This window comes from Astatotilapia calliptera, chromosome 2 (genome assembly GCF_900246225.1).
Source record: "Astatotilapia calliptera chromosome 2, fAstCal1.2, whole genome shotgun sequence".
NCBI lineage: Eukaryota > Metazoa > Chordata > Actinopteri > Cichliformes > Cichlidae > Astatotilapia > Astatotilapia calliptera.
Genome location: NC_039303.1, coordinates 36,496,517 through 36,519,548, shown reverse-complemented (window position 1 = coordinate 36,519,548; position 23,032 = coordinate 36,496,517).

The following is a 23,032-nucleotide window of genomic DNA, read 5'->3' as shown; positions in this document are numbered from 1 at the left end:
AGAAGTTCAATGCATTCTAATTTCTTTTCGGAGCCTTATCCCGAACGATTATCGCCAGAAAACAGGTCAGTAGAAATGTTGAATATCATTTGTGATAAGAAAAGTAGTCTGCTTAAAAAGTCCTGTAGAAAATATATGATAGAATGCCGCGACGTGATGCATCAAATGTTACCGCTATGGACAAAAGGAGGGTAAATAATGACAAAGTCGCCGATTTCTTTAAGAATCTAAAGAAATTCCTGCTAACAATGTCCAGAGACAAAATTGACTTAAATGCAGTAACTATGTGTAAACAGAAGCCTGATGAATCTATCCTAGTATTCATAAAACGCTTTATGCACTGTTGGACAAGCTAGAGGTGCAAATTCAGCTCAGTTTTCCAGCAGCCGCAGACACCCAAAGCAAAAATGAATTTGTGTATTTCATTTAACATAAAGGGTGAAATGTTTGCTGACACTGATAACAGCTTATGTTTTCTCTGCCCTATGTACCGACATGATGGAGAAGGAACATCCTCTGTGTCAGCTGGACCCTCAGCAGAGAATGAACTCAACATCCTTTTTGTCCGGTACTCTATGTCACACACTGTGCCAAAAAAAAAAAAAAAAACGTGTACAGACGCCACTAACAGGTAATCCCATGACTGGGAGCCACACTTTTGTTTCTCTCACACTGTTCAACAACATGATAACTGCTCACACAAGTGAAGGTCAAACAGTGATTTTGTCACATAACTCAGACATAGTTTATGATATAACTACACCATGTCATCACATACATCTAACCTACCCTATCCACTGTACTATTTCTGCAGTTACATTGCCAGCTGAATACCAGAATATGACATTGTGGTCTAAAAGTGAGAATGATATAGGATTTATTGACTGTACACTTTATCACGTACACCTATTAAAACAAAAAGCGAGTATATGTCAGGCAATGTCCCCTTTCCACGGAAAAAGCCGCAGCCCTAGATGTCATCATAGGAGATTTATTGACTACAGGAGTAATAAAGCCCACACTCCTGTCAATCCTGTGCCAAAGCCTAACAAACCTGGCGTATGGCGTTTCATACAAGACTTAAGGCAAATTAATGCAGTCAACATTCCTCTGCCACCTCTCGTTTCAGATGTTCACAGCATATTGACATGCATTGCATACACATTTTACCGTGGTGGATTTATGCTCCGCTCCTTTTTCTCAGTACCTGTGACACACAGCCGTTATTTGCATTCACACATAGAAATAAGCGGTACACTTGAACTCGTTTGCCCCAAGGCATGATAGACAGCTCTGCTGCTTTCTCTATGGTGCTTCACTCCTCCTGAGGGCTGTACTCTGATCCACATGTGGATGACCTCCTCCTCTGTGCTGAAAGTGAAAAACTATGTCAAACTGCTACACACATGCTTCTCCAGCACCTCCAAAAGACTGGCCACAAAGCATCAGCAAAGAAAATGCAGTACTGTCAGACTTCTGTTCAATATTTGGGATTCACACTGTCTCACGGAAAACGTTCCATGACTGCAGACAGGGTCAAAGCTGTGACCTCTGTCCCTCGTCCCACTACACAGGAGGAAATGTTGTCCTTCCTGGGCATGGTGAACTATTGCAGACAGTGGATACCAGACTGTTCTTTTCATGACCACATTCTGCGTGACTGTTGTAAAAAAAAGACAAGCCTCCTCGAATACTGTGATCCACAGAAATGACTGCCTCTTTCAATGCATTAAAGGGAGTGCTGACCTCCGCCACTCAAAGGTGCTGTCCGTGGTTGTTCAGGGAATGCCGGCCTGCCTGAGGGCAGTAGCAGCTTGCTCTATCATGATAAGGGACTGCGAGAAGCTCACACTCTCACATGACACTGTTCTACACACCAATCACCAGGTCACGACCATTGTAGCAAACATAACTAAACAACATATGCAAATCTCACTATAAAAGCGAGCAGCACACCTGATTCGCCAGCACATTTATTGATACTATACTGTGTTCTTCTGACCGACAGGATGGCTCAGACAGGCTTGACGTTCATGACTGCATGACACGTATACAGGAATCCACAGCACCACGTCCAGATTTAGAGCAAACACCTATCCCAGACTCAGCCACGGTTTATGTGGACGGGTCCTGTTCAAGGCCGAATGACAACTCATTTCTTTGTGGCTATTCAGTGGTAACAGTGCCTGACATCATACTAGAGGCTCACTCATTACCATTTCACTCAGCACAAAAAGCAGAGCTCATGGCTTTAATACGCGCCTGTGAGCTACATTTGGATAAGCATGTGACGATTTACGCAGACAGCCGCTATGCATTTGGCGTTGTGCATGACTTTGGCACATTGTGGAGACAGAGAGGATTTAGATCTGCTGATGGAAAATAAATTGCTAAATTGTGATTTTGTTCAAAGACTTTTTCAGGCTATACAGCTGCCATCGGCCGTTGCAGTTGTAAAAACGAAAGGACACAGTACAGCTGACACAGACGAAGCAACAGGTAATGCCTTAGCAGACGTGACAGCCAAGGCTGCAGCTGCATCACAGCTCCCACCTCCGCAGGAAGTATTATCTGTGCCCCTACAGCTGCCACTTGTTACACTCCCAGACTATTTAGACACAAATGTTGATTTAAAATTTATACAAGAGCAAGCCTCTGCATAGAATAATGACTGTACCTTAGATGACAGAGATGGCCTATACTAAATCTTAAGGGTTTGATTGCCCTCCCATATTCCCTGCTGCCAGTCCTTGCCCGACATTTTCACTGTGTGAGTCATGTCGGACAAAGAGGGGTAATAGGGGCAATAAAATTAAGATTTGTAATTGAGAAAACATCACATGCAGTAAAAAGCATATTAGCAACCTGCCTAACATGTGCGCGAACTAATGTAGGTAGCTCAAAAGCAAAACATCAGCATTTACCACAACCAGATTTTCCATTTCATACATTACAAATTGATTTTACACATATGCCAGCACAAGGAAGCATCAAGTACTTACTGGTAATAGTGGATCAATTTAGTAAATGAGTAGAAGCTTATCCAACCTCAAAAGAAACTGCAGAAGTAGTCTGTCAAAAGTTGAGCAATGAAATAATACCCAGATTCGGAATACCTCACCAGATTAACAGTGATAGAGGATCTTCATTCACATTAGAAGTAATTCAAAAGTGTGCTAAAACTTTAATGACCTGGGTCAAATTACTTCCTCAAGTCCTCTGTGAGATTGGAATGACTCAATCTGCAGTAACCAAATTATTTCCATTTGAAATAAGACTATTTCCAACACCATGGTCAGCTTCAAGAGGGGCACCGCTAGTAGAAGGTGATGTATATTGCATTGTCCACTGATGTTCACAACCTGATAGAAAAACTGAATAATAACTATCAGAAAGTTTGTCTCTCTCAGCTTTTCCCCTCCACAGTTCCACCAGTGGAGACAAGGAGATGCATGTTGGAGAAGCCACTAAAACCAAGGACTCTCTGGGAGGCCGCGCGTGTTCCAGCCCCCAGACTGTACTGGCAGTGACGAAGAACCAGCATCCTCACAGACGGACAACCTCAGTGGATTCATGCCAGCAGGGTTAAGACCAGCCCAATCGGACCATCTCAGGCGTCGGATCAAGCAGACGACATCTCCGGCGAGCCAGCGCCCGGAACTAGAGCAAATAAACACACACGGGTAGATGACATCTCCGGCGAGCCAGCGCCAGGATCCAATGTACACACACACAATCGCTGATTAACACACAACGTCTGAAAGAGCAACAACAAGGTACTCAAACATCCAGCAGGAACAGAAAGCCAAAAGTACCACATGATGTCTAACCTGATAAAGCCAGACTCATTCCATCCTGATAATGGAGAAAATGAAATGCCCATTGTCATCATACGACGCTTATTCTGTGTCTCTCGAACCTGGGACCAGGCCAGGAGACGACTGAAGAACTGTCTTTTTTATATATTTAGGTTATTAATCATATCTACTGCATTAACCTTGGGATTTTTATTTACTATTTCATATTGTAAAGTGCAACCATGTTCACATTTCTGCAAGCCACATTTTCAATGATAACCCATATAGCTACCAGTACAGCTACTTCAATGTATTTGCAATTGGCACAAATTGACCCAGATTATGTGTCAGATGTTATCAATGATGTTCCTGATGTGTATATTGAACATTAGGTTGTGAACTATTACATTTTATGATTTGCTTTTTATATTATGTTATTACATTTGTGATTTTTCCTTTCTATTTGAGTTATTATTTTTTTAAAAATAATAAAAGAGGGGAACTGTTATGATATTTTGATACCACGGTAAGCATTTACAGGATATTGTTTTATACAGGAAAACTGTTACTCAATAAGGCCGATCTACTAGTTGTTTTTCTCTTTCTCTGTGACCCAAGAATTAATGTGAGACTCACAAGCTGGTACCTCAAGGTCGAAAACACCACAGAGATGAGACCACTTCCTTACTCCCATCCTCCCTTTTCTTTATCTCCTGGAAAAGGCTCGTTAAAGGCTAGGTGGTTCGTTTCAGAATTCACTGATGAAAGAACTCTGTATTCTATGTCTAGGAGTGTATTTTGCTGGGATGATCATAAATTGTAGCTGAACTGATAAACTACACAAGGGATACTTCTTGGCTCACAAGGCAGGAAGACGTTTCCTTATTTGGTCTGTACCGGTTTGAACTGGGAAAGCTGACACACGAACCTTTTTTCATCTATATAAACTGCTGTGTATCAAATAAACCTTTGAGTCGATTGGGAAGGCAACCTAAAGCAGTCTCTGTTTTCTTGTTCTCCCAAGCTGCTCCCGAGCTCGTACTAACACGCTGAATGGCATACCTGAGTGTTACTTTGAATAATTAGGAGTCTTATAAGGAAAGGACAAACTCTGCTTATCGCTCACGCCACGGAGGAAACCCGGGAAGGCAATTTCCTTCAGTTGGTATTTTTAAAACAAAGAGGAAATACTAAAGCTGGACATCTGATAGTGAAGGATAAATGTTCAATATATTTAATTTGTTTCCTTACAAGAAAGGAAGAACCAAAATGGGGTAAAATTATCGTGATTTAATTTGTCTAGTTTTCATCGATTTAATTGAAACACCATGATTAGGATTAAGTAGTGGAACAATTACCTTGAGTTAAACCTAAGCCACAAAATGTGTGTAACTTTAAAACTGCAATAATCCAATTTATTGGAAAAAAATATTGAGAAAGGGCAGAATATTGCAATACAGTATGGAAGAAATTGTAGTTAAAAATCTACTGAACTAAGACTTCACTTTGCAGTTGCCCTCAGCTCTGTGACTAATTTTTAGCACTATTCAGCCCATCACCAGCCTCAGCACCATGGTTAGGATAGTTTTACCTTGTGTGCGTGTCTGTGTGTGTCACCATGGCAAATTGTGGTCCTGTGGGGTGCGCTATGAAGGGAGGTTAATAGGTTAGCCAGGTTTGTTGAGCCTGAAGCTCAAAGTCATGAAGGTGGCCGTCTTTTATCGTAGCTAGATCACCATGGTAACACTCTCAGGAGCAGGCTCCTGTATGTTTCAGTTTAAAATCATCTGTAATAGTAACCACAAAGGGACCATTTGTTATTGATATTTTCTATGATTTTTTTTTGTCCTGCATAGCTTTAATAAACAAAGCTGTGAAGTTACAGTAGCACGGGTTGTACACCCTGTGAATTAACATGCATCCAGTGTACTTTATAGAAAATAAGCAATTATATGTACATTTATGTTTAGTCCTCATTCAAACTTAGCATAAAGGACTCTAGAGATGTCAGCAGGTAAGAAGCAGCATCCACCTTAAAAAGGTCTAAAAAAAAAAAACTATTCACTCTCACATACACATCATCTGCCAATTTTAAGTGACAGATGCAGCTCTTCAGAAAAGCTACCATCAAGCAGAAAGTTAACACTTCACAGCAGGAAGGTTCTGGGTTCGAACATCTGCACCCCTACACAGAATATTCAGTCAAATAAATATACTAACTCATGCATTCAGAAGGATGACGATTCTCTGCCTTTTATGTGGGTGCACACAGAGCATGAAGGAGAAATTTGATAAACACCATCATCATAACCTCATATCTGACTGAGGGTTTTAGGTTTTCTCAACTAACTTAAAGAAAATCTTGCAATTCAATTTATTTAGCCTATCCAGCACCAAATCACAACAACAGTCATCTCAAAGCGCTTTATATTGTAAGTTAGACTTTACACTAATACAATAAAGACCCCTACTTTTGCAGGAACTCCACCAAAGACAGGTTTCAGTAGATGGCATGTGCTCATTCTGCTGGTACTGTTTACTGTAACATGACTCATCACTTACTCATCACAGCAGTTTGTTGAGTAAGTAACTAGGAAGGTATTTCACCAGGAATGCCAAACCAGAACTAAAGCCAGAAAATAACTAGACAAGGACATCACAGCAAGTCAGTACAAGTCTTGCTCACTGATTGCTGAATGTGTTAATAAGCCAGGTTTTGCAAATATGTTAAAGCATCAGTTTTGTAAAGATCATTTGCAGCTTGTTTACAACAGTTGACACATTTATAATGCTAAACATAGAAACACAATTCTAATATCATTTTTCCGTAGAGTGTTGTTAAATATATCCTAGATCGGAAAAAGGTTAATAAACTCACTCATTTAAACTGCTTTGGTTGGTCAGTAAGTTCTATGATCTTCATCCACACAGGGTGAGAATTATGATCAATGATGCAATACCTTTTTAAAAAAAAAAACCTGTGCATTATCCAATAATAATGAGCACTTTGTGAAATAGCTCAGGTCTTTGGGGAAATTAAAACTGATTTACCAGGAGTTGTATGACAGCACGGGCGGTGAGAAGAGGGGAGGATTGTCGAGGATTGTCAGAGCTGTTGGTCACGTACTGTCTCTGCTCTGCCCCATCCATTGTAGTGAGTGGGGTCTAGCTGCAGTGCTGCTCTGTCTGGGGGCCTTATCTGGCTGTGGAGCACTGGGCTCTGTGCTGCTGTCTCTATTGGCATGTTGATAGAGGGAGGGCCTGTCTTCCCAGATAAACCCTCCCCCTGTTCTTCCTGCTGGAGGCATTGTAAAAACTGTTCCCGCAGCCATTAGACATCAACACGTCTGCTGGTGACAAGTTGGCCTCCATGACTGGGGAAGATAAAGGACGTGGAGGGGGAAGAAATGGAAGGTAGCGGGTAAACAGGTACATAGATGGTGGAGAGGAGGAAAGCTAGGGCAAAGGAATTGGGAGGGAATGGAGACCCAATGACAAAGTATGAATTTTACCAAGTAATTTACTTCAGTATCAGTTCATAAAATCCTATTAGTTGTGACCAGCAGCTACTGAATCATTTTGTTGGTCTGTGCTAAAACTTTGCTCAAACTAAAGTTTTCTGGTCATTTCTCATTTCTGCTGGTTATCAACATGGTTACATTCATTAGTTAAATAATATGGATAACCTTTCCTTCTTTTAATAAATGTCGTCTATAAAATGTTGCCAAAAATCTCAAGATTATAATAACTATAAGGACCATTTGCTTCAAACTAACAACTAGTACTTAAACACAATTTATTATGCTTCTATAAAGTTGCATTTTTTGTACATTTGTACACTTACAAAAACAAAGCTAAAGAAATAAAAATAATGTACTTAATTTCATCAGGTGGATATCGATGCGTCTCCTTAACATACGATGAGACAAGTGGTTTCTAACCAGTTCACCTTTCATCTTCAAAAGTAATGGCATGTCTGGTTTGTGTTTGCAGTTCCTTCCACTGCTTCTAAGTGTCAAAAATGTCTACGTAAAGGACATAAAATACTTGCTGACATTCTGTATGAAATTCACGTCTACTTGAGTCTACTCTACCGTTTGAAATGACTGACACTTAAAGGTGACAAATTTTGGGAAGAAACTGACAAAATAAAAAAGTATTAATCGAGATGTAGGGATCTATACGGCTACACTAACTGAATCCCTGAACAGGAAAAAAAGAGTCGGCACATCATATCCCAACAAAAAAGCGGTGTCCACAGTTAACTAGAACAAGAAAGTCTCTCTTTGCAAAATCATCCAGTGGAGGTTCAAAGACTTGCAGAATCTAGGCCATTTGCACTGATGGGGTTGCATTATTACAGGAAAGCTTATGCATAAGTTAAATAAGCGAGATCTGTAATAACTCATCAGCCTGCTTTCCTTGGTGTCGGGCTGCTTTTCTGTTTACATGACTAATACTGACATCATTACACCAGTCCAATCATATTCTCACTTGCCTTCTTTGAGCCAATCAGCCTCTGGTTCGCGTGGTTTAGAGACATCATGCCTCGTCCCTATTCCAAAGACGCCACGTCCCAGTGGCCCCCAGGATTACAGGCCCGTGGCACTGACCTCCCACATCATGAAGACCCTGGAAAGGCTCATCCTGGACCAGCTGCGACCCATAGTAAGACCACATCTGGATCCCCTTCAGTTCGCTTATCAGCCTAGTCTCGGAACAGAGGACGCCATCATCTACCTGCTCAATCGTGTCTACACCCATCTGGACCAGCCGGCGAGCACTGTGAGGGTCATGTTTTTTGACTTTTCCAGTGCTTTCAACACCATCAGGCCGACCCTCCTGGGTGATAAGTTAGCAGCGATGCAGGTGGATGCTTCTCTGGTGTCCTGGATTGTTGATTACCTGACAGGAAGACCACAATATGTACGTCTCCCACAGTGTGTGTCTGACAAGGTGATCAGCAACACAGGGGCACCACAGGGGACTGTCCTCTCCCCCTTCCTCTTCACCCTCTACACCACAGACTTCAGCCACTGCACAGAGACCTCCATCTTCAGAAGTTTCCTGATGACTCTGCGGTGGTTGGATGCATCAGCAGGGATGATGAGACAGAGTACCGGGCTGTGCTCGACTCCTTTGTCACGTGGTGTGAGCAGAATCATCTGCAGCTCAACGTGGCAAAGACCAAGGAACTGATCGTGGACTTCAGGAAGACCAGGAAACACTTGACCCCTGTTTCAATCCAGGGGGTCAGTGTTGACATTGTGGAGGACTATAAATACCTTGGAGTACACATTGACAATAAACTGGACTGGGCTACAAACACCACAGCACTTTACAGGAGGGCCAGAGTCGTCTCTACTTTTTTGAGGCGACTGAGGTCCTTCAACATCTGCCAGAAAATGCTGAGGATTTTCTATGAGTCTGTGGTGGCCAGTGCGATCCTCTATGCTGTTGCATGCTGGGGGAGCAGGCTGAGGGTCGCAGATGCCAACAGACTTAATAAACTGATCCGTAAGGCCAGCAATGTTGTGGGGATGGAGCTGGACTCCCTCAAGGTGGTGTCGGAGAGGCGGATGCTGTCCAAGATAAAGACAATGTTGGATAACACCTCCCACCCACTCCATGACATGTTGGTCAGTCACAGGAACACGTTCAGTGAGAGACTGAGATTACCCATAATGCACCACTGAACGACACAGGAAATCATTCCTGCCTGTGGCTCCCTGTACAACTCCTCCACCTAACACACTGTTTACTGCTACAGCTACACCCTTCTTGCACATGTTCTTTTTCAGCTATTTATTAATAAGTGACTTTTATGTATATATGTCTGTATATATGGTGCTATTCTTAGTTAGTGTATTGACTGTCTTTGTTAATGTTTGTTTATAATGGAGCACTGTAACGAAAAATAATAATTTCCCCCAGGAATCAATAAAGTATTCTGATTAAATCTGTGTGCCATCATTCTCCCTTTCAGACTCTCCCTCATGCAACCCACCTCCTCTTCATCTGCACCTTAGCCAGAGGTCTATTCAAGCCTCAATCTTCAACTTCACCACATATGGGGGGTCCTGTCCTTAATCCTGCCATGATGGGTCATCGTAGTCTAATCACCAAATATATTAAATCTCTCTATCTCAAGAAATCATGTTCAGTTCTTCCAGATCATCTCCCCTCGTTGAAATGCTTTCAGTGCTCCGCTTGTAGCTCTGAATCTTTTCTCTAGAACTGTGGATCTGCAGTCAACTACTGCTGGTTGGAAGTGAATTATCTCAGCTTTGAAAATGTCCCCATGTGGAAATAATAGCTGGGCTGTAATTGTATTTTTCCCATTCAGATGACAGAACTGAGTTATGTATGAAACAGTATTTTAAGATTACACAAAGTTATAGCAGATACACTGTGTAATGAAATGATGAAAGACAAACTGAGGTGAGACAAACAATAAAGGAGGACGACTGAAGCCACAACCAGAGTTTAGGAAACAGGACAGAACAGAGAAGAAGGACCAGACAGGAAACCCTAATCAATTTCATAAGACTTTGTAATTTTATCTTCCTTGCAACAACACACTGATCCACATTCACCAGAGGGCAGTTTTTCATTATTCATTGGCTTCTGTTTCCTGCTGTTTTTGTCCACTTGCTGAGTACTTAAGCATGACTCTAAACCACAAATCCAAAAGTAAGAATCATGCAGACAAACACGTGTGCACCAGACAAGTGTTAATGCTATTAATAAACAGGAAACTAGCTGCACCTGAAAGGGAATTTTAAAAACAGACAGTCTCTCTTCATCAAAATATGACCTTTTTGGATTATTTGTGCAATCATGAGGGTAATCAAAAAAGGTCAGGCTGAACAACAATCTTTGACATAAACAAGATTAAAATTACATTAAATTACTATTGCTAATCATAAGGTGCTATTTTTCTTAGAAAAATTGAAAAACTAATTTATTTACATTTTTTTTAAAGCCCTTCAAACTTTGAGTTAGAAAGTTTACCTACTTTACACTTATTTTTGTATGTTATTTTTCTATGTCACAAAACTAATTTATTCTGAGAAGGAATGCATATTCGGACACACTGGAGTCATTTATTCATCAAAAGACCTGCATCATCGTAGCTTGCCAAGGAACTGTGCCATTTGCGGACAAACTGAGGTCACTGTGAATGTGGGGTAAACATCCACTTCAGAGCCACAGTGCTGTGCCAGGCAGTGAGGAGGACACTGAACTGGCAGATCAGACCACCTGGCCCTGCCAGACTGTCAGCCTATTTATACCCAAGACAATAATTTGCACCAGAACTCCTCAACACCACTGACAAGGAGATCCAGGAGGGGGGGCTCTGTATGAGGTTACTATGGTGAAGGAAAAAGCAATCTAATGTGGATTCTGATAACCTTCTGCCATCTTTTCCCTGTGAGGCTTTCCCAGAGGAGAAAAGCAGTGACAGCATTTTCTTCTCTGCCTGCTGTCACCACATCTACAAGAGGAGAAACATTAATGACGTGAGCTGCACTCTGGGCAGAAGTGCTGGCTAAAACTTTGCTCACATTTGGCTTGAAAGAAAAGATGCGTTGGAATTTATTATTATGGGATATGCATCTTCTTGGGTAAAATACACTACTATTTATACTGTACCATGTAACAGTCTAATCTGTTGTAATTAGGACAAAATTAAAAACGTTTCACTGAAAGTTATATTTTCAATATAAAACTTAAATTATCCCTTCACTAATGCAGCTGAGAACAGGGGTAAAATTTCTTTAGGTCAGTCCAGAAGTCAGTAACTCCTCACTTTCCTTAAAAATAATCCTAAAGCAGGAGAGAACGGGATGATCTTTGCAAGCACAGAAAGAGGGTGCAGAGTTTGAAACCACCAGCCAGGTGGGCCCTTTCTGTGTTTGCGTCTTCTTCTTGTGTGACCTCCAACACTGTGAATGAAATAGCTGTTTGTTCTGTTACCCCTTCTGGCACCGTGGCAGCCTGTCCAGGATGTACCTGACGTCCCCTTTATGACAGCCAGGATAGACTCCGGCCCCCCACACAACCCTGAAATGAATGGATGGATAACATTACATAGTTTGCTCAGCAAGGTGATCTTCACAAAATAGTTTCTGAAGCTGAAATCCAAAGTGTTGACATTGACATGTGTTGAGATTTTTTCTTATGTATGTTGTTTTATAACAATCTGAGGATGTACAACAGTTGTGTTTAACCAAAGACTTTATTTCAGGCTTCTTATCAAAAGCCTGTTTAAAAGTTGATGACAGCTTGATGAGCTGTGTACCATTGTACCTCAAATGCGCATTTCATAGATGGAACACCTGTGTTGTATTAGTGCAGCTCTTCACAAACACATTAGATATGGTCTTTTACCTTCATGTATTTTCATTTTCATTTCTTTTTCAGTTTCACTTCATCTAGTCATAACTGTGTGGCACTCCCTTTGTCTAATATAAATTCTGATAAGCCCAGTATTGTCACTAATCAGGCCACACAGCCATGACAAAAACCCAGAGATGCATAGGAATGTCTTTCAAACTATTTTATTTTAAGTAAATAAAACAGAAAAAAGAAACCTGTTGTCACAAACTATGGTGTGTGTAGTCAGTACCATCAGTGGTGTAACTCCTGATGGTACAGGAACTCCGCCTCTCCAATGCCTGCAAACAAGACCCAAGTAGGCAAAACGAAGGCAGGTGCAGTGGTCGTCACAGTATCAGTCCATTTCTCAATGTTATGTTCCATTTTCAGAGCTTAATGTTGATTTAATAAATTACGGTTACATCGATTTAATTATTTTTAATTCAGTTGCCAGTGCCAGAGCAACATCTTACATATTCACCAATTACTATACATTTATGTCACTTAAAAGGTTTTCTTGTGCCCCTAGTCCAAGAGCTTAGAAATTTCCCCCAAAAAGATGATAGTTCCATGTTCCTGAAAGATTTGTGAAAAGGTTCCTATTGTCCAAAAGCACATAAATCAAGTATTCCCCCATATCAATGCTTATAGCCAGCTATAAGATGACAAATCTAGTGTGATCATAACAAAATCTTTGGTTGACAATTTATTTTACATTTGTTATTTAGGTTTGCACCCTGGTAGGGTCACCCATTGCAAATTGATCCTGTGTGAGGGACCAGACAAAGTCCAATTCAAAAACCCTTATGAGTGTGAACAGTGGACCCTGAGATAGGGTTACTGGGGCCCAGCCCTGGAGCCAGGCACGGGGAGGGTGCCTGAGGGTGAGCGCTTGGTAGCCGGACCTCAGTCCATGGGGTCACGGGGGTACAGCCCAAAGAGGGGCCACGGACCCGCCCTCCTGTCGGCCCACCAACCTCACAAGGCGGCATAGGGATCGGTGCAGTGGCTGCTGGGCAGCAGCCAGGGGCAGAGACCCTGCCGAACTAATCCATGGCTACAACGACTGGGACATGGAACATCACCTCTCTAGTGGGTAAGGAGCCTGAGCTAGTGTGTGAGGTTGAGAGGTCGATTTTTTTCCCTGCACCTTCTGGACGGGAAACAGGTCCTGACTGTTGTCGGTTTGCCAAATGACAGTTTAGAGTACCCGGCCTTCTTGGAGTCCCTGGGTGGAGTGCTTGAGGGTGCTCCACCTGGGAGCACCCTCAAAGTCAAACCTCAGATACAGGAGGAACAATGCAGTTTTCTTCCTGGTCGTGGAACTCTGGACCAGCTCTTTACCCTCTCGAAGATACGCAAGGTTGCATGGGAGTTTGCCCAACCAGTCTACGTGTGTTTTTTTTGACTTGGAGAAGGCATTCGATCGTGTCCCTCGGAGCATTCTGTTCGAGGTGCTTCGGGAGTATGGGGTGCCTGGCCCGTTGCTACAAGCCATTCGACCCTTATACAACTGTTGCAAAAGCTTAGTCCACATAGTCGGCAATAAGTCGGACTCGTTTCCTCTGGGTGTTGGACTCCGCCAGCGCTGCCCTTTGTCACTGATTCTGTTCAGAATTGTTATGGACAGAATTTCTGGGCATGACCAAGTGAGAAGGCTTCCACTTGGGTGGAATCTCGTCTCTGTTTTTCACAGATGATGTGGTTCTGTTGGCTTCAACCAGTTGACGGTCTACAGCACACTGGAGAGATAACTGCCCCAAGTGGAGGAGTTTAAGTATCCCAGGGCGTATCTCGGGGGTTATCTCGCTCTCTCCTTACTTGTTCAAAAGTGAGGGGAGAGCAGAGTGGGAGAGCGATAGACAAATTGGTGCTGCAGCTGCAGTGATGCGGATGCTGTACCGGTTCGTCGTGGTGAAAAGAGAGTGGAACGTAAAAGCGACGCTCTTGATTTACTGGTGAATCCAGTGGGTGCTCACTTATGGTCACAGCCTTTGGGTAGTAATGAACAGAACAAGATCACCTTTCTCCGAAGGGTGGCTGGCCTCTCCCTTAGAGATAGGGTGAGGAGTTCTGCCATCCGGGAGTGGCTCCGAGGAGAGCCGCCTCTCCTCCACATCGAAAGCAGCCAGTGTAAGTGGTTCGGGCAAGGATGCTTCCTGGGCGCATCAAGGATGAGGTGTTCCCGGCATGTCCCACAGGAGGAGCCCCCGGGAAACATACTGGAGATATTATATTGCTCGGCTGGCCTGGGAATGTCTTGGTGTTCCCCCAGACAAGCTGATTAGGGGCCGGGTCCTGGGAACAGCAGCCTATGCAGACCAGCCCAGACCTCCATTTCCCTGGCCACCTCAGCATAGGCTGTTGACCCCACGACCCAGCCCCAGATAAGTGGAAGAAAGTGGGTTTATGAAATATGTCATAATGAATGCTTATTTGTTTCTTTTGATGTGAAATGTTAGCTACATTAGCCCTAATACAACACTGTTGATTAAAAATTAGCTTGCTTATCAGTAATGTAAGGCCTGTGAAAGCATTTCCAAATCCAAATTTGGAACTTAAGATAAATGAATAACAGTATTAGTTTGTAGATATATTATTAAAAACAAATGTCCTCAGTATATAACACATTATACAGTGAATCCATAATTTTTATGGTCTAGAGACTTTATTATGACTAATACGATAGCTCCAAAGCAACATAGCGACCTACTGACAATAAATCTAACTCAGTGGGTTTTATTTTTTCTCCATGTGCTGAATTAATAGAAGAAAATCCCATCGGGCCATCCACCCTGACTTTACTAGCCCAGAAAATAAGTCAAAGCATTAAAACGTCCACTTTAAACCTGCGTGTCATGTTATGTAAGTTATTAGCATATTAATAAATAAAAGTCATAATAAAAGATTTTAAATTAGACTTGAATTGAATATGGGAATCATTTGTATGTGTTTCAGTGAAATAAACTGAACCCATGTGGTGTACACAAGTTCATTTAAAATCCTTAACCACAGCCCCAGAGTGAAATAAAGTGTATTTGCTGGAGCCACCATTACTCAGACTTTTTAATTAATAGACATCCTGTTCCTTGGCTCTCCTTTGAAAAAACGAAAGGCTGGAGGTAGCAAGGAGGGAAAACAGGCTAAAGACAGTGTAATTAGTTATTGAGTGAGTCGGGTGCCTGCTGCAGTGGGCAGTGTCGGTGCTACATGAGATTTTATTGAGTGGGCGACACGAGTCTATTTACTTTCTGTCACCTCTCGAGACACCCATGGCAGTTTTAGATAGTGTCAGGCTGTCTGGCTTTGGCTGTCCATCAGCAACATTCTCAAGTTCAAATGTGGAAGACGGAGCGTAACCTTTAGATCAATGAAAACACAGAATATACCTTAATGATAATAAATCGATAGTTTTCTTCTTGTGTAAAAGGGCTTTTTTTCGCTGAAACGGAAATAACACCAAAAAAAGTTGTCACCCCTGTCAAATAAAAGCTCACAAGACTCAAAAGTCTTATAAATATGATCCAGTAAAGAGCAGCATATGTGAGCTAAGTGAATCTAAATACCTGCAATATTGGACAGAGTGAAGCAGCAGTGTGGTTATGAGAACATTTTGGCAGTCACGTCTGTTAAGCAGAGCAGGAAACAGGAGCTCAGCGTTGTTGAGCAGTCAGAACAGGTGGGAGGCTTGCATGCATTTGTGCATGTGCACATGTTTATGCACCCAGCTCGTGTGTTTGTGCATGCTGATGTATTTGTTTACGGGTCCCAGAGGTGCACAAGTGCAAAGGAGAGAGATATGCCGTGTTGGCAGAGTGCACAAGACTAATGCCTGAAACTTGGACACTTGTACAGTCTCTGTTTTCCCTCTGGCTCAGTGCTGGACAGCGATCACAGGAAAGCATAGCAGAGGATCCAGGGTGGCTGAAAAGTAAGAGTTAGAGATATACTTGTGGCAGGTCCTTTGACAGCTAGTATTTATAGCACAAGTGTGTTCATGGGCCACCCAAAGGATTTTCATTGTGGTAGTTTAATGATTTTCACCCTGCAAATCAAGATACCTATGGCCCTAAACTATAAATCAGAACATAAATCCTTAAAGGAAGAGTTTGACATTTTCAGAAATATGCGTCATGAGAAAGACTCACAGCTTCCCAGTAGAACGCTGGATAATATTATTCCCTTCATCTGTCACTGGTTTTAATGTTGTGGCTGTTCATACAAATCTGTTTTTTTTCCTTGTTAGTTTTATGATTTTGTGAACAAAAAAAGAACCATCGACAAACATTTATTGACAACAGCTTGTGAGAATATTTGCACAAGCCATACTGAGATCTGTCTGCTTGTTTTTTGGAAAGGAGAATTAGAGGAAAGGATATGGCGACAGGCACAAGATGCTGATGAAATTATTATTTTCTTTACTCACAGAGCCACTCTTACATCTTTTCAGTCAGTGCTATAATTTTGACTTAAAATTACTTCTCATCTTTAAATTCCTCAACTCTTAAAATGATGCTTTTTTCCCCTCCAGTCTGCCACACAGCAGACATTACTGATAATCTTAGTCAACAAACCCTCGCCTGCTATGAAAGACTTGCTGGCTTGGATTTACCACAAGGGAGACTCCCTTTCAAATCTGGGGTCAATAAGAGGAACTCTAATTGAAAGAGACCAAAAGATCTGGCCAACGGAGAAGTGCCTTGTTATTAACTGATCTGAAGATAGACTTGTTAGCGTTTAGATTGAGAGGGAAAGGAGCAGGCCTGATGTTAGATAATCCATTGTTCCCCCTGGACACAAGACTGACTGCCTGGTTTCATTTGCAGCTCGAATATAGCCAGTGGCCCTTGTGTCATCGGTCTGAATGACATAGCAGCTGGAGATAAAACTTGAAAAATGCTCTTTCTCAAAGAACATACACTAATTACTTGACAACCTTAACAGAATAAAAATGGACAGCAAGTTATATAGCGTTCTAAAGCAGAGATACACACAATGTGTTTTGTTACATTTGATGTTTGGCCCACCCATCATTTGCTGGAGTTATCTGCTGGTGCTTTCACTCACAAGGTAATCTATCAGAGCTTGCATTAGCAGTTGCAATGTGCTTAGCTAGCTACCTGTGACTTTGTTGATGTGAAGCAAGGTTGGTACTCATTGCATTAATCAACTTCTCATCCATTGTGATGTAGAATACAAAGCTGCACCAGTGACAACCACACACTAGCTAGATATGAAACAATTTGACTGGCTATTGAAGTTTTGCAGGCGCGTCACCGCTAACCTCATAGATGTTATCTTATCTGCCATTTGGGCATGTGACAATCATGGTGACAGTGTAAGGGCAAGTGAATGAGGCCCCAGTCACACAGACCTAGAGACCGGTAAGCGAAAATGCGCTACCCTCGATGAAGTGACTGCTGGTGTTTGCTGGGAAACTGGTTGCTAAAGCCCCAGTCACACAGGCAGCAAACAGTTGCAAGGGAAAAATGGGTCCACCCCCACTCCTTCTGGCAAAAATCTCCTTGCAGTCGCTTTGGTTGCCAGCAGATTGCTGCGGTCATCTGTAGTTTGCATAGAACTCATTGACCTATCTACAAATATTCAATATCTTCTCTCTGAATGGTAGTGAAACTGAAAAATTTGCACAAAATGGAAAGAGAGCACAAAGTAGAGTAGTAGAGTATGTATTTATGAATCATGTTGGTTGTAAGCTAAAGCTCTCAGCTACCAGTTTGCACTTTTTCAAGTTTTGCTATTGCTTGGCTAATAGTTAGCATCGGCATCATCTATGCGAACTACAGACGACAGTGGCAATGCGGTTTTTGGTCCAGCAACCTCTTTGTGGCCAATTTCAACTGGAGATAGTTTGCAACTTCTAGGAACCACTCACCAACCATTTTGGAAATATATACTTTTCCTTCAAAACCAATGCTTTTATCATGTCCAAATAGGGGACAACTCTCAAGCAATGTGCAAATGACATCAAACAATTAACCACTATAGGCTGAGGATGTATACTAATGTATACTTTACTGATCCTTGTGGGGAAATTCCTCTCTGCATTTAACCCATTCACTCAGTGAAGCAGTGGGCAGCCACCAATCTAGTGCCCGGGGAGCAGTGTGTAGGAATGGTACCTTGCTCGGGGGTACCTCAGGGTAGCCGTTCAGTGGACTCAAACCCCCGGAAGGTCAGGAGTTCAGTGGATTTAAACTCCTGACCTACCCAATCATGGGGTCACCACTCTACCTACTGAGCTATCTATGCAAACAACTGACAATTCAATGCCACAACATGCAACGTTACCATAATGACCATAATCATTATGGTAATGTTGCATGTTGAATTAAGAATTAAGTTTGTTGCCAAGTTTGTACACAAACAAGGAACTTGTCTTGGTTTCATGGTGAAGAAACAAGGAAAAAAGAAACAGTGGTTTCTTGAGAAGTTGTTGATGGCTGAATGCATGTAAACACACTTTTAGGAAATACTGTTACTTGAGAGTAAGGGCAGAGTTGTGTCAATATGAATTATTCTGTTGAATTATTTACTCGTGTATGTGAGAGGTAAGTGGTCAGTAAGCCTTGTTAGACTATATTGACTTATGATGATACATAAGAGAAAAAAAAAAAACGATGTAAAGGGAGGCAGAATAAAGCTGAGCATGGCAGATATAGGATTGGTGTTTATCTGATCCCAAATCTTTTCACCTCTATGTTCAATATAACAAAACATAAACAAAATAAACAACGGCAAAACATTCAAACAGGCATCCATGAGTTTAATTTAATAGAACTTTAATTTCCCTTCTTGTAAAGCAATAAGTAGAAGACATCACAGTGATGTCAATATGATATTGAAATGTATCCAGGGTAAAATTAGAGTGTGAAATTAATCAGTAACAAGCCAATATGCAGGTCCCTGATTCTGTTTTCGGTACATAAGGCACCATAAATCATTGTGAACCTCATTAAATGCCCAGCAAGCTCTAGGTAATTTCCCTAGGAGGCCTCTTGGCTCGAAGCCCCCAAATACACAACGCTGTCTCTTGCCTCAGCAGGACCTGGCAATGCCACAGAACGAGAAAGAGAGGGGGGGAGAAGCAGGTATGGATAGATTCTGAGGGATTGCAGTAGGAAGAGATGGATGACTGGGTTTTGAATGATGAGCTCTCCTCTATCTCTCTTCAACTACTGATAGTGACCCTGGAACCGTTGGACCCGTAGCGATCGCACTCTGCTCCAGACTCATACTTTAAATAAGCACTTCATGTCTGCACTTCGGTTCTCAGCATATCTCATATGGTATTATGGTCTATTGCTGTGTTCTAACATCACCATTATTTCAAGCACTTAACTTTAATTTGCTTTTCTTTCTGTCTTTTCTGTGTTTTTGTGTTCTACGCTTCACTCACTGCCAAAACTTCCCATAGTGGAACTGATTCAAATGATTCTTCTGATACGTTATTCTTTTTATTCCATTTTTTTAAATGCTAATGGAGATAGAACCTTTTTATCAAAAATATTTATTATATGTTTTCACCTGTTATATTAGATTCACTAAAAAGAAGCGCCTGCTTTTTAGGAAAACTAAATATCTGATCTGCCAAAGAGAGACAATATAAAAATTGGTTTAACAGTGTGAGTTGATCTAGCTGCATCAGAAATCTTTCAGTGCTGAGCATATACTGTAATATGATATACTCTCACCAGACACTTTATTATGCCTTGCTAGCATTGGGCTGAATGCCCTTTTGGCTTCAGAACTACTTTAATTCGTTGCGTCATTAATTCAACGAGGTTCTGGAAATGTCGTTCTTTGGTCCATATTAATATGATTCCATATTGACAGATTTGTTGGCTGCACATTCATGATGCAAGTCTCCTCGCTCTATTGATACTGAGTCACTAAACTGAGTTCTGGAGACTGTGGAGGGCAGTCTCCAGCCTCCACATGAGCTCATTCTCATGTTCAAGAAAGTTTGAGCTGATTCATCAAGAATATTCAGGTAGGCTGTTTCATTTAAATGAAGTCCAGTGGTGCCAGGAGTGTGAAATATGCCCCACAGTGCTACACCAACACCAGCAGTCTGAACTGTTGATCCAACGTACGATAGATTTGTGCTTTAATATTGTTAATGCCAAATTCTGACCCTACCACCTGAATCTTGCAGCAGATATTGACACTGATCAGACCAGCCAGTGATTATCCGATCTCCTATAATCCAATTTAGGTGAGTCCATGTCAATTGTAGCCTCAGTTTCATGTTCTTGGTGTGGTCCTGCACTGTTGTAGCCCAGTGCTTACAGATTCAATGTGTACCTTGGTTCTAACAAGTCGTTATTTGAGTTACTGTTGCCTTCCTATCAGCTTGAAGCAGCGTGGAGCACTCTCCTCTAACCTCTGACATCAACACGGCCTTTTCACCTAGAGAACTGCTGCTCACTGAATATTTAAGCGTTTTCAGACCTTTTTTCTGTAAACTCTGGAGATGGGTGTGTGGAAAATTCTCAGCAGATCAGCAGTTTCTGAAATACAAACAACCATGCCACCTTCAAAGTCACTGAAATCCCCTTTCTTCCACATTCCAGTGCTGGGTTTAAGATTCAGCAGCTTGTTTTGACCAGTTCTACAAAAACAATGAGTTGCTAGCATGTGATTGATTAAAGATTTGTGTAAATAAAACTTAAACAGATGTATCTAACAAAATAGTCGATGAGTGTATTCACCTTTTGTTAGTCTGATCTAAGTGCATAGTAAGAATTCCAAAACCCTATCTAGGGCACTCAAAGTATGCCACAATGCCTCTTGAATAGTAGTTTTTGGTGAAGGAAGAGTGACAGACAAGAGGAACAAGAGCAGTGCATCCCAGCATAAAATGCAATAAAAGTTTGTATTTATTAATTTTAAAAAGGGCATTTGGTACGATGAGTATTTGTCACAAAATTAATGGCAATAATGAATTTTTTTGGCTTGTCTTGATGTAAAAGAGGTAAAAAGGCCAGATTAATCCATTTATGACGCAATACATGGATATATTATCTGTTTTTCTGCAAAATTACAATGAAATTCCACTTTACTTAAATTTACTTAGATAATACTTAAATGTACATACACTATAATTATTTCTTTGGTTCCTGTAAAAAACTGGCTTACCTATCTTTAAGTATTTGTAGGTAAATATAGTTCAATTATACTCTCAAATAAAATGCTTTGTAATTACAGGGAAATTAGACCCTTAGTCACAGGCTGTATTATAAAGTGTTACAAAAATGCTTCAGCACTTTGTCTAAACTATACATTAATCATGTCACATTGCGTTGTTGTTGCAACTTTGTAAATGTTAAGTAACATTTATAGCCTGTTTTTCCCTCTATCATTCTTTTGCCCGGCAAAAGAAGAGGACATAAATGTGTTCACACAAGAAGTCTGACGTACGAAGCTCATTTTCTATTTACTGCAATATTGAGGCGGTTTCTGTAAATCATTTTGTAGATATTCCTTCATAAACATATGGTTAATTTTAATGAGGTTCTCCTGTGAATATGAAATTGCCTTTTTTTGTACCTAATCCAAACCTAATCTTTGTCAGCCTCACCCTTATCCCTTGAACGGAAAATGCACAAACAACGTTGTCCTGTGTTTTAAAAAGTGCTGTGTTTTGTTCTACAGGACAAAGAGGAACAAGTTTGGTTGTTTGTCATTTAAATAAATATAATCATAATTGTAATACATCCTGGTTGGCTGGCTCTGGGAATCGGCTGCCATGTGGGAAAAGCTTTCTGTCAAAAGCATTGTTTACAACCAAGAGCAGAAGGGAAAAGAGCTACAAACATGCACTTATTATACGACATCAACTGATAACACGCCGTAAGTATTTGAACAGTGTTCCACTAGATACAGACTGTACCGCTTTCTTGTGTGACAAATCCATAATCCTGTTTTTCATTACTGTGTAAATCTTGATTTGTACTTTACTGTTTTTAATCTAAAATGTTTTTTTTCTTTCCTTAATCCTGTTTCCTTGCTCTGCAGCTGTAATGTGAAATCCATGTCTCGAACTACTGGATGCGCCTGAATGACATTCACTCATATGAACAAGTTTGCCAGTTTTCAGGCTTTAAATCAGCCATTTCCTATTAATTTGTTGTACAGTTTGCATGTTGTGGTTGAGCTATCACCCAAGGGTACAGAAGCACTCATAAAACCACAACAGCTCTCAGCAATTGGATCCTTTACGCTAATCACACAAAGGAAGCTCGTGCCAAAACGAATTCAAAAACAAAAATCCTTGTTTACCGTTCAGCAGAGATCACGCAGCAATATAAAACAATCTGCCTCTGGGAATCATTTCAATTGGACTTTCCATTTTGTAATCAGTCAAGCAAAGACGCCCACTCTGTTTCTTAAACGGCAGCCTCTGTGACTCATCAAGAAGCTCTAGCCATTCTACTGTCACTGGAGACACAGGTCAGTGTTTATCCATGGAGAAACACAGAGATGATACCTTTCACTCAAGTGTAGGGTATCACTAGAAAGTACAAGCAATGAACGCATGTGTCATCCATTTTGAATCTATATCTGCTTTATTTTTCCTGCTATTTTGTGTCCATCAGGCCAATAGTGCAGCTGAAACCTTGCTCATCTCATGTAAGACGATTAGTATCGATCAAAACTGCTGTAATAGAGAAGCGAAGCTATACTTCTAGCTAATAATTCACTAATTTCATAGCCATTTCAATTTCATTCAGCCACCATCAAAGAAACATAGTTTCACCACCATGCTCAGTTAATGTCTCATTTCTTAACTGACACACTACAAGGTTAAAACAAGAAGTATGCTTATGCAC